Source organism: Centruroides vittatus, unplaced genomic scaffold, assembly GCF_030686945.1.
Source record: "Centruroides vittatus isolate TY-2023 unplaced genomic scaffold, ASM3068694v2 scaffold_1172, whole genome shotgun sequence".
In the NCBI taxonomy this organism is placed as follows: Eukaryota; Metazoa; Arthropoda; class Arachnida; order Scorpiones; family Buthidae; genus Centruroides; species Centruroides vittatus.
The window spans coordinates 1,739,094-1,752,757 of NW_027122672.1; the positions used below are offsets into that span (position 1 = coordinate 1,739,094).

General features: G+C 31.2%; 1 long non-coding RNA gene across 2 annotated transcripts; it reads left to right on the plus strand.

The window, feature by feature from the left end:
• Positions 1–2,961: 2,961 nt before the first annotated feature.
• Positions 2,962–12,433, plus strand: LOC136986813 (uncharacterized). Of its 2 annotated transcripts, none has more exons than XR_010882532.1 (3): positions 2,962–3,138; positions 8,616–8,668; positions 11,842–12,433. It is a non-coding gene; the product is annotated as an uncharacterized lncRNA (long non-coding RNA). The 2 variants fall into 2 exon arrangements; XR_010882533.1 differs by lacking the exon at positions 2,962–3,138 and adding an exon at positions 6,057–6,139.
• Positions 12,434–13,664: the final 1,231 nt, after the last annotated feature.

Here is a 13,664-nt window from a genome sequence, read left to right on the forward strand (position 1 = left end):
TATTCGAGGAACCAACTAGAAATTCGTTTAAAAGATAATTTATTTTTATATGTTTACAGTAAGCATCAATTGTAAAATGGCAGTGCATCCATTCTTTTCCAGACATTTATCTTAATATGGCGCTCTTTCCTTAATATTATATATATTTATAAGAATATTTCGAGTAAAGGAAACTCATCAATCAACTGTCAACAATCGGTAATTGAGAAAGATTTCGAATTCCGGATTGTCTAGACGAAATTATCGCCTTTTTCTAGATCAGCAATCTGTCAGTTCTTAGGAACTAGAGTAGAATAATGTGATTTATTTAACTTTTCTTTGCAAACATTCGCATCTTCTCTGTCATAAAAGCAATTATAATCATCGGATTCTATGCTTTTCTTGTCAATTTTGTAGAAAAATAACGTATCGTTCCATATTTTGTGATATATTTTTATCTTTATGGTTTCTTCGTATACGTTAAAATATTTATTTCTTTACTTTTCTCCATCTAAATGTCGATTATATCTTTACTTGACTGAGTCTAAACTCATTTTTAAAGCTGCTAACATGTAAAATTTAACCGAAAATTAAAATATGGATATTAATTTTGCATTTGTATATAATTTCGAGAAATTTGGATAAATTATTTAAAAAGGAATTTAAAGAAAGAAGGGAAAGGGGAATGCAAAGAGAAAATTATTAAAGTGTGGCCAAGTGTATAAACCACTGAACACAAGTCGCGGGTTTGTGGTGAACACGTGAAGTTTTCCGGGATTTTTTACGTGTCTAACACCTAAATAAGGGCCAATTTCTCTTATCGAAAGTTTCCTTACATCTACCAAGGGGGTGCCTCCCAAGGGAGACCACGTGTAGCGCCGTCTCATTTTATCACTCTAATTCAATTGCTTATTCTTTAACACAAATTTTTATCCATTTACGCTCATGACTTTATTCAATTTTATTCAAATATATTTTAATTTAAATCTATTTCTGATTAAGGTTTTGTTTTAATATCGATATCTTTACCGTATTATCCTAATTACGATTTAAATTAATAACTAACGGAGTTTACCATTCACGTATAAACTATATTTAATGACTGCTTGTTCGTTAAAATAATAAGCAAAGAACATTGTTTTGCGTACAAAAAAGTTATATTAAACATTTATTAATTAAAGAATATAGGTTATAGCTACAAAACTTCCTCCTTTGTAATAAATTCTCTGTTGTAAGGTCATTTAAACAATTCCTTAATAGTTCTTAGCCGGGAGCACAACCTCCTAAATCATAAAATTATTTAATCTTTCGATTGTTTTTTCGTTATACTAAGCTAAAATTGCAATTGTTTTTATATTCTGACAGTATAATAACCTTTGGAAACAAATATTAGTAAATATTGTAGCGACACAGAATAGAGAATATTTAGAAATTCGTTTATAAATATTCTTTATTCTTCTCTACTCTTTACCTTTTCTATACTTTTACTCTTTTGTATAGAATATTAATCTGATTATTATGAGAAAAGTATGCCACGTACAGTACACAGATCGGTCCGAGTTTCATCTCCCATTTTCATTCCAACGTCTTGTTGTCCGCTTCCTCCAGGAACAGTTAACTAAAATGGCGAACTCCGCAATAGAGAAAGCATTTCATGTTCTGCATATCGCAAAGTCGAAATTACTCGTCATTTTGCAACATGTGTAAACTGCATAAGCTGTAGAATTATGGCTACTCGTGGGAGGAGCGACAACCGATATGCTGTAATGAGTATAGGAAGAATTTGAGTATGGGTTTGGTGTGTGCCCTGTGACACCGGGTGCATGTTTTGTGAAATTGTAATGGTAAAATATGAAACTTGGACAGTTTTCCAATGTTTTAATGTACATTACAACCTTATCAAATGATAATTAACATAATTACAATAATTTAAAATGGTAGAATTCGTTTTTGGAAGATGCTGTACTTCGACTCATCAATTTATGCGTGAAAGAATCACGATTCCAAATCACCATTTTAAAAGTAAAAATTATATTATGTTTTTCAAGTAAAAAATGCTTAATTTACAATAACTTAATTAACAATTTTTAAAGTATCTTAAGCTAAAATTATTTATTTACATTGTAAAGTGATTACAAGACAAATATCAATTGAATCTTGGAAGGAAATATGAATAAATCAATGTCTTGTAGATGTATGTTCAGAGAAATGCATGATTTTAATATCAGGGGTGCAGACTGAGGGGTTTCTAAAACTTGGTGACAAAAATGTGACAAAAAAGAATTGAAATTGGTGACATGTTTGAATGATCCCTGATGGCCGCAATGGACTCCCCTACTTTAACAGAACTAGTTTTATAATGAAAACCGAATATATCATATTTCAATAGTCTAAATCAATAATTTATTTTAAATTAATTACCATAATTGTTTATTGTTTGTGTGCAAAGTATCATTAACTCGATATCACTGTTCATTTGACATTACACCAGGACAAGTATCACAATGTAAGGAATGATAAGAACATTAAATATTGAGTTCTGATACAGTAAATATGTTTAAATTATAAAATTATACGGAAAGAAGATCCGTCTGGGATAAATTAAAAACAAAGATAATTCTGGACAAAGAAATTTAAAACTTTAATCCAAAAATTGAATAACACAATGAGGCGATTGTGGGAGAGGAGAGTTTAGATATAAGCGGTGTGCCTGAGCATTAAGTCAAGCGCGGATCAAGCGGTCTTAACAAATAACATTGATATGATTCAAAATTTACTTTTTTTAATATATGAAATAATAAAAATAATATTAATGATTTTCAAATTGTTTCCGCTTGACCAAATTTATTTTCGGACATAATTATAAATAAATAAATTTTAAAAAATTATTAGTTTCAGCTTTCGTACGATTTCAATGGGGGCAGCACTTACATTTATTGTAAAAAATAAAAATAAAAAAAATAATCCGGAAGGTGGCGTCTGCAATCGAGATGCGGGATGAAGCGTGTAGGTGTGCGATGTGAAATCGCGGGATTATTTTGTGCCGGTTTTTCCAGCTTATATATTTTACTGTACTTAAAATAGAAATTTAAAATGTGTTTTGTTGCAGTTATTTAGTTTCTGCTTCGTCCGTTTGATAATTTTTACCATTTGTTTTAGGTAAGTGTATACACATAAGGATTTGTTACTTGTTCGTAACTCCAAGGACGTGATATCACGCTGTTATTTTGAAGTATCCTAATAATATATAAGAAAAGTTTGACTTCTTTCCTCTCTCTCTCTTCGCTATTGATGATGTAATTCAATGCAGTTATAAGAATTTTCAGTGATGTGACATGTATTTACCGCATGTGTGATTCCTGAATAAGAATCTATTTAGAAATCGCAGTTAAATTCTTTAGTTCAGCACTGAGTGTATTAATACGTTAAAGCTCTCTAATTCAAGATCCAGGACAAATCTCGTGATTAGAAATGTATGATCACTCTGTAAGTATTGTACATTAATGTAAGTTTCTATCTGGGAGATTGGCCGCGTTCGGCGAACTCGACGGTTGTAACCGAGCAAATCTGTAGCCGTCGCGTAGCGACCCGGATCTGCCGAACGACGAGTGACATTGCGTTGGAACAAAAAGCCTCGTTGGTCGGTTTCGGGTGGTGGTAGGTAGCGCCAAAACACCAAACGTGTTCCGAAAGAGCACTACCGTAGAGGGCGTTCGGCAGAAAAATACTTGCCAGCTCCGGAACCGCGAGTCTGCCGAATGCAGCCATTGTGTCCTGGGTTTTGGACTAGAGACTATCCCAATGACAAATTTAGCAAATAATGGATTGTAAATGATGATGATAAAATTCATCCTTGAAATCCAAGTGTAATAGTGTGTGTCATTATTACCCAAATATTGTAAAAGAAATTTGTATTGAGAACAAGATTTTACAGATAATTTCTAACTAGTATACATGGAGGCTTTGCGATCAATCTCTAGAATATAATCGTCCAAACCTGATAGCTATATATTAAAGCCAAACGATTGCCAAAGATTTTGAATTCTTTAGAATTCAACATTTTCGGCAATCGTTTGGTTTTAATATATTTGGCAAAATTTTGAGTTTGAGTTTTATTCATAGTTTACATCACAGCTTGTGATTTGATATTTGATTTCAAGTCCGAGTTAATTGCAAACAATTTAATATAATTTTATATAAGTAAATTTACAGTTTATTCCATTTAACTTTACATGAGTAATGCAATATTCAAGGAAACTTAAAATATTATTTGTACTAATAGTAAAATATAAAAAAATTACACATATATGAAATATTCTAGTACTAAATTTTTAAAATTTTTTGATGATATCGATTTTCAATAACTAAGCTATTACTCAAGATAAAAAGATAAAAGGGAAAGTGTGTTTGTATCTGTTTATAAAGTGTAAAAGTAAAAGTTAGCAAAGTCAAGAAATTATTTTTATAGTTTCTTCATAACAGAAAATTATATACTAAAGTTTCAGTTATTTTTCCTTTTAAAATTTGGATTTTTATATTTGAAGATATGAGGAAACATATTTTAATTTTTCTGAATAAATATAACTGGATTTTCTTTGTTTTCTATAAACATTATGGGATCTTGTTAGTACAGTACAGGTATACCTCGCCTTACGTCGGTAATTGGTTCCAGGAGAGGCAACATAAGTCGAAAAATGATGTAAGTTGAATTTACTTGGTGGTTCCAGGAGAGGCGGAAAACACCAATAATGAGCACTTAAAGACAGCCAAATAAGACGACAACGCAGAAACACAGATGTTTTCGTGTTTCGTTCTCTAGGATTTATGATGATTATATTAACATTTACTGTAAATGTACATATTTTAATACGATTTTATGTGCTTTTAACGCTTTTCTAGTGATATTACGGCTTCGATATTTGTGGCGGACGGATGTAAAGTCGAATAAAATGACGAACTTGATTTTTATTTTTCCATATACTTTTTTGACAAACGACGTAACTCGAGGTATACCTGTACTTTAATCAATGTAACAAGAATGACACTCATTTACAATATTATTAATATTTTAAATACAACCTGAAATATGTGTCGAATTCCACTTTGGAAGTTCATATGAATCCAGTATTCAATCCTATAATGAAATTTGTGTCAAATAATCAGTATAAATGCATACAAATTTTAATAAACAAAATAGATTTCAGTACAACAAATAAGTTTCTTCTTACTGCATGTGTGTTGTAACACAGAATTTATTACAAATATGAATGATACCAAATGAAAATAAAATAATTTATTCTAAAATGAGCAATAAAATGTATAATTTCAAATAGAATATTTTCAAAGTATACTTCATTTTTCTTTTTACTTCTCAAATTTCATGTATACTATATTCATTATTAAAACTTTACATGTAACATTAAAGTAATGTTTATTATAAGAATACACTATTAAATGTCGTGTAATATAATCTTTCTATTTTTGATAAACTTTAAGTTGAAATTATATATTATATAAACAGACTGCTTATTGAATTTCATTGATAACATTTTTAAAACAATCACATAGGTTTATTAGTTTATTAATTAAGTAGTTTATAAAAACATAAACATTAAAACTGAATAATTAATGTTATGTAAAGCTTTCAATGATACTTATATATATATATATTTCTCATGTGAAAATAATAATTTAAAATCTTATATTTCGTATAAAATATTATTTTACATTTTATTAATTTATATTTTTAAAAAAAATAGATATTTCATGATGACAAACAAAAATGCAAAAGTTGCAGCGTAGAGTTTTATATGAGGTATTTAACCGTGAAACGCGAGAAGTTGGTTCATACTGGTCAATAGCCTGACGACGTTAAAAAATATTAATAATTAAAGTAAAAAAAAATATTAATTTTAATTTTTCAGAGAAGTTTAAGCTCTCTTAGGAAGTTTTAGAATTTCTACCTTAATTTTTTCAATCCAGATTACATGTGCTTTTTTTCATTATGCAAATAATTTTAGAGGGGAAAAGTGTGCACACGTTCTTCTTAAGTTTGTTGCAACGTCATTGCCAATGCTTGCATCTGTCATGTGCTTGGCCAAACCCACAATGGGTAAGGAAAAAGGCTCTCTTAGTGTCTATGGGGAATAGTCTCAAAAAAGTTCATAAGTTGAAATATCACAATTACATATATATTAATATAGTTAAGTTGAAAACTTTACTGTAATTTCAATATGGTTTAACTGATGTATTGTGTATTTCAAGTTAAAGAAAAGAGGAAAAACAAAATAGAATGAAAATAACTTTTAAAATTCAGAAATTTAAAAGTATTTTTATTTATTCCTTTCCAAAAACAAATATAACTTTAATAAATAGTCTTAAGCAATTATTATTTATTAATAATAACAATTAAACAGTGATAAACTGTAATGAAACGTTAATGCTTCTGCATTCATAAGAAATAAGTGATTTTACTGGTCAGTGTAAATGCTTCCAGCTTCACTGAATTTACTATACATACTGCCAAAAAATGGGGTTTTTTTTTTAACCTAGCACCCTCCGACTATCACTTGTTTCTGTCCTTACAAAATTTTTCGCAGGGCAAAAAATTCAAAAATGAAGAAGATATCAGACAAGCACTGGTTCAGTTTTTTGCCTCTAGGGATAAGACATTTTTTAAAAATGGGATATACAAATTACCATTACGCTGGCAAGAAGTCATAAACAATGATGGAAATTATATTATTCGAGGCATGAGAAAGTTTTGTTTTATTCTAAAATCGGACAGAACTCTCTGGTAGACCTAATGTAAAACTCCGGTTGTTCCGACTCTCCTGTATGGTAGTGAAATCTGGGTTCTAAAGAAGAAAGATATCAAAAGGTTACAGGCAGCTGAAATGAAGTTTATGCACCAAACTGCTGGATACACACTCCTGGATCATCGTCGAAATGAGGATATTTTGGAGGAACTCCACATGAGACCATTAATTGAAAAACTCTCCACATATAGGGAAAAATGGCTTCAACATGTATCTTGAATGTCGCTGGGTAGGATATGCAGTTTTACAGTATCAACCACGAGGATGATGACGACCCGGACGTCCACAGAAATGACTCCTAGATCCTGTCTAGCCGAGACCAAAACAGGTCAACGTGGCCTAAATTCGTGAATGGTGTATGATGATGATAGTTAAAAAATCTAGCAGTTAACAGTTGACTAATGTTCTATCAATTCAGAATTTCTGTATTATTCTCTATATACTAAGTTATACTTGAAAATGTTATTTATTAAGTTTCCAGAATTTATTTCAGCAATTGTTTTTATAATTATATATTAAACCAGATGTTCTATTTATATAAAAGATTATTATTATTTATCATCTAATTCTTCCTTTCAGCATACAATTCGTAATAGAAAAAAAAATAGAACAAGAATTAAAATTACATCTACATCATAAAATGTTTAATTAAAAATATTTATTTAATTGCTACATATTTTTTGATTTATTAGATAGATGCATTAAAAACAATTGCACAGAAAGTGATGATCCGTTGGTATTGTTTATATTGTACACGGAAGTCTTACTCATAAAAAAATTTACTTTTAAACTTAGCATTGTGTTACAATTATTATATCAGTCAAATATTACCTTATGGGTTTCTGGCTCCATATTATCATCTTAATAAATGCTTATTTCAGGTAGCCAACTGTTGAAATTTACCATTTTTGTCCTGGTTTTGACAGTTTCAGCTTTCTAACGAAGATTCCTATTGGTTTGAACAATGACTTGTTCAAATCAAATTCAAACTCTCATACCATTTTTGACAGATTGAATGATGTTTGGAAGAATTAAAAATCTGGGAATGTATGCAATTGAATTAAGCAAAGAGAGTAAATGAATTTTTCTACGTAGAATCTACTTACAGATCTGTGAATCTTAGGGTGAGAGAACATTTTGAATCCGTTACATGATACTCCAGGAACAATATGTTTTTAATGCAGTGGGCTCAGAGAAAGAAGTTTGTTGAAAACAACCATTAGTACTTAGAAACTAGCATGACATTAAGAACATAAGAATTCTGAAGCAGTGTTTCATTTACATATTAAAAAGTATCAATGAACAGGACTTTATAAAACTGGGCATCAGACGGATGGGGTACTGGAAACAGGAAATTAGAAGAATATACTTAAATGCTTGCAGAACGGAAGAATGAAGGAAGTAGTTGATATAAGAAAAGAGTGAAAAATTAATACTTTTAGCTAATGTAATGTTAATACTGTGCATGCATGTACTGTAGTTTGTTTTTACAAATTAGAATGAAAATCAGTTATTTTAAATATTTGATCTGTTAAAAACGGTGGGAACAGTTCGAATTTGGTTTGAACAGTGAGTTGTATTTGTTAGGAAGCTGAAACTGTCCTAAAACAGGATTAAAACATTTATTCTTAGTAAATTTAAACAGTTGTCTACCCGAAATAAGCTTTAATACATATAATTATGTTAGTGATTAAAATTTTTATCATTTATTTTAAAATATTTATTTAGTTAAATCAAATAGAAAATGTTTTGAACAACAGATATTGCATTAAAATAATATTTCTACCTAATGACTTAATTTTTAATTTTAATTTATAGATTTCTGAATGTGTTAAACGTGGAACAACAATGACTGAACTCCGAAAGTGCAAGTATGAAGATTTCTCTCGTTCAAATTAATTTAGTCTTTAAAAATAACACATAAATTTAATGCATTTATTTGTTTAATCTTGTGTCAAATTATAAACACGACTAAATCAGCTAAAACTAAAATAGAAAGTCAGTTTATTTGATTATGGCAACAGGACACATGTGCAATCTGCCAAGGGGGGAATGCATCCCTGGAGGTCTTTTATGGGGAAAATGGTCTCTATTTAGTTGTTACTAACATGAAGAAAACCCAGAAAACTTCACATAGCCAGCCTGTTGGCGAGATCAAACCCACGACCAACTATCGGTGTTCGGTGGTTGGTTGTGGGTTTGCGTCAACCGGGAAGTTTTATCTGCTTGGCCACTGGTGGGCACTTGTGTTTATGACATGGAAAAATACTGTGTCGAATTTGACCCTTCAGGATTTTTGCAGATGTCAATATTTTGATATCTCTTGAACTCAATAAAGTCAAAGCAAAAGGGGAAAAATTACATCTCAGGATGGAGTAAAGATCAAGAAACAAAATTTGGCATGGTAACTTGTATGTAAGGGGGCATTGATGCTATTAGCGAGGTTGTGGCCAAAGTTTTAATCTCTAAAACGTGAATGTCGAGCGCCACTTATAAGATAGCTGCGCTCAACATTTGACATATGTGTTTCAGAGATGAAAACTATTAAAAGATGAGAGATGAAAGCTATTAAAAGTATATGTGGAGAAAGGTGGATGGGAAGCATGGTAGGAAAAGGCTGATAAAGTCTTGGTTGAAATACTGTATGAGTATCTGAAAGATGATGCTGAGTCAGAAAGAGAATGTGAAGAAGTTTGCTGGAAGAGACAGGAGTATGTCTGAAGCAAAAGAGGTGTGTAGAAAGTTGCTGAATGAATGATTTGTAGTCTTCTTTTACCTGCTACTCATCCTTTTTGGAATTTGAGCATATGGATATGTATGATACTATTAAATTTTGGTGTTTATAGGTTATAGGTTATAGGTTGAGAGGTGGGGAGATAGAGGATGGTCATATGTTACATCTTGAGTAGATCAGACTTAGGGATTGCAATCAAGCAGTGTTTTGAATCTAGCTGGATTTTTGCTGGATTGAAATCATCCCAGCTGGATCCAGCATGGATGTATTTTTTGGTGCAATAAAGTGTTATCTGTCTATCTATCTATCCTGCAATTTATGGTATTTTTTTTAATGAAATAAAACATTTTTTTTAAATACTTAAGAAGCTTTCATTATTTAGACTGGTCACTATAAATCAGTAAAACTTCTTACACATTTAGGTTACATCTTACACATAACAAACTTAACTTTGGTTTGGTTTAACACTTGAGATAGAGATAATTAACTTTAAATGTTTAGTTAGATTATAATTATAATGTAATTTTTAAGTTAAATAATAGCAAAGGTAAATCTACTGATTAATTTATATTAATATATTATAATAATGTAAGGACGGATAATCAGTGGCTAAGTGGCTATCAGTCTTACCAGTTTTCATATATAGGCTCTACATATTAGTCTGTAGTTATTTATAAGTATATAAAACTATGTACTGGGAATAGAATAAGTTAAATAAACTACACCTTTATCAATCCAGCAAAATTTAATAAAATAATAACGTTTTCAATCGTTTTTAATGATCTTCCTCGGTTACAAAAAAAAAAAAAAATAGAACATTAAATATAGAACATAACATATGTTCGGAATAAATATAAAAATTAACGGAAAACGCCCAAACGGACAAAATATAGATAAATAAACAAAATAAATAGCAGAAAAAATATATACAGGGTGTTTTTTTAAACTGACGGTACTCAGAAACATCTGTAGAGCAATCCATCCCTACCGGCAAATTTGGGTACTACTATTTTCTTTGCGGAATCTCTTTCCCATGTCGTCCTTAGTTACTCTTCCAAATTTGGTGACAGTCCGGCTGTTAGATTGCTCTACAGATGTCTCTGAGTACCGTCAGTTTAAAAAAAACACCCTGTACATAAGATCCAATGAAACCAGCATTGTCCGTTAATAACATTAATTAATGTAAAAGGATCTCCACATGGTAGACAATGAGTCCGCATCTCTATGGTTTATACAACCAGTTGTCATGTGCGCCTTTCAGATTTCCAATCTCTCCAGATGTTTGACCGTTTGCCTATTTGTAGTCATTTTTATAATTGCTGCTTGATCCCATTGGACGTTAACATCCTTCTGTCTTGCGTATGATGCCAGCCCAGTGTTGTCAAGGTTCTTACTGATTGTATATTTGTGCTCGTGAGCCTTTGTTTTAAACTGCGCATCGTTGCACCCACATAAACAAGCTTGGAATTGAAACGTTGGTTGTGTAAAGGCACCGAATATATACCCGTTGTTGAATTCCGATCCTCTTTCTTTTTATCGTTTCTTAAAAGTTTGAAAACAGTGGGATTACGTCTGTATACAATACGAAAATTATCAGACCTGGCAGTACATCTATGTATCTTGTTTAAAAAAAATGGGATGTAATTAAGCACTATTCTTTTTATATTTATTCAAAACACATTTTATGTTCTATAGTTAATGTTGTATTTGTTTGTAACTGAGGAAGATTGTTAAAAGCGATTGAATACGTTATTATTTTATTAAATTTTGCTGGATTGATTAAGGTATAGTTTATTTATAAGTAATTGAATTATTAGTGTTAGTAAAATAGTGAGTAAGTAATTAGTAGCAGTCTAGTAGTTAGCAAAGCGGCAATGCGACGACATAGACTTTTGCGCAATTATTTAGAAAGTTAATTGAGTATTTGCGGATCCGCAGCGCTGAATCCAGCACCAAGTGCTGGATCCAGCTGGATTGCTGGATGAGGGATCCAGCAATTGCAATCCCTAATCAGACTTAATGAAAATTTTACTCATTATTGGCATTTACAATTTTTATAAAACCCATTTGTACCTTCAAAATTAAGTTATTTGCCATTTATTAATAGTTAAAAATATAAAAAGTTTTTTTAATAAAATATCATAACAGATGATGCCACGAAATGTTGCCGGGAAAGTTAAACAACTTGTTTCTAGGTTTTTTGATATGTAAATTTGAAATAATCATCTGTTCTTTCGAATAATTGATTTCTTATTTTAATAAAAAAATGTATTTTGAGTAAAATTTAATTCAAAATTGTTTTTGTTTCAGGTATTTTATAAAATGTGCTTAGTAGTTTTTCTGTCAAATTATTTAAAATTTCTCAAGGAAGAGTTGCAATGGATTGGCAATATATTACCATAACAGTAAGGAAGAGAAGAATGAATCGATTCTGTCTTTTACTAACTTTCACATTACTCTGCTTAATGATGCTGTTTATTAGAACTGCGGTACAAAGATATCACGACATGAGGAAATATTTTAGACTGCAAGAATATGCCACTGAAGTGCACGACATTACAGAATCTCTGAGAGCTTTAGAAGATAGTGCAGGATCCTTAGAAGAGGAAGTTGTACAATTAAAGAAAATCTCAAAAGATCTGCTACAGCAACTGAATACTTCTCTATCATAACAATCAACAGAATTGACTTAGTGCTAACATTCCAAATATTTAAATGGTTAAGTCAATATCTATGGTAATTTGGAGGTAAGATTGTTGTGATAACTTGATGTTTTTAAATTTTAAAACAAATTAACTGAAATGCTCCAAATAATAAACAAGAAACAATGTGTTAACTTAATGTAATTAATGTTTTGGTATGCTGGGTATTAACTTAATAAAAATTTTACTGTATATAGAAATCTTTTGATATTTTCATTTAAAGAAATCATTTATACAATAAATGCATAACATTTATTCTGTTAATACTTCCAGAGCACTTTATATATATAAATGAGGATGTTTGTTTGTTTGTTTGCTTGCTATGCACACCTAGGCTGTTTGATGAATTGCTATGAAACTACATTTACATTAACATAACTTCTAACTTAGATAATGTCATAAATCACCCCAAAATATTGATTGGTAATAACTCTTTAATGGAAAACTAACGTTTTCGACTGTACCCCGGTCTTCCTCATTTCTTTGATATCAACATTCACCTCGATGGCATCCAGATGGAAACGAACATCTAAACATCTAATTATAAACCATGCTACATACTATTATTTATCCCGGGGAACTCTGCAGACCCTTTCTCTTATAAGATCATGGCCTTCTGTGTGCTAACAAAAAGGGCATACATGCACCACACCAGATGGGAGGAAATCATGGCAAAGATGAAACACGTTGAGAACATAGCTGTAAGGCACAGGTATAGTAGGAGCATGATACACAACTAATCGCGTGCATACTCCAAACAAATAGCTGCATGTAACATATCCAATACACAGGTAGCGCCCAACAGAACTCAAGACCAGAATAATAACCAATCTCGCATGATGATGGAATACAACCAACATGTAAGCTCCATCTACAAAGAAATTGTTGCCTGTACAAGCACAAAGATTGCCTATAGGAGATCCAACATGGTATATGGGCTATTGTGCAACGGCAGGACCAACAAAAGTCAGGCACCAGGTGCATACATGGTTCTCCTCAGACAACAGATTTCAAAGGGATTTAGTATCCATTGGGTTCACAAAGCATTCTCTAAGTAAAAGATTACAGGAGCACAGATATGATATCACTAACAAAAGGCACACCACTGCCCTATCCACCTACGCCACAGACCCCGACATATGGGCCGACCACCATAAAGCCAAACTGGTCAGATTGTCGCATCAAATTGATTGTGACTCAATTCAAAATTTTGAGGCATTAGAAATTTACAAAGCCGGCTAACATGGCAACTGTATTAACACAAATTATGCCATTAATGTTTCCTACTGTTATGAAAAAACAGGCAACACCAGCAGTTAGCAACCTTTTTCTGTACCTTTATTTACATCTTATTATTCACTGTTTGTGGTATTGATATAGTTCTATCGCCATGGTAACATACATGGATAAAAGTTTTATACACGTGCTTAG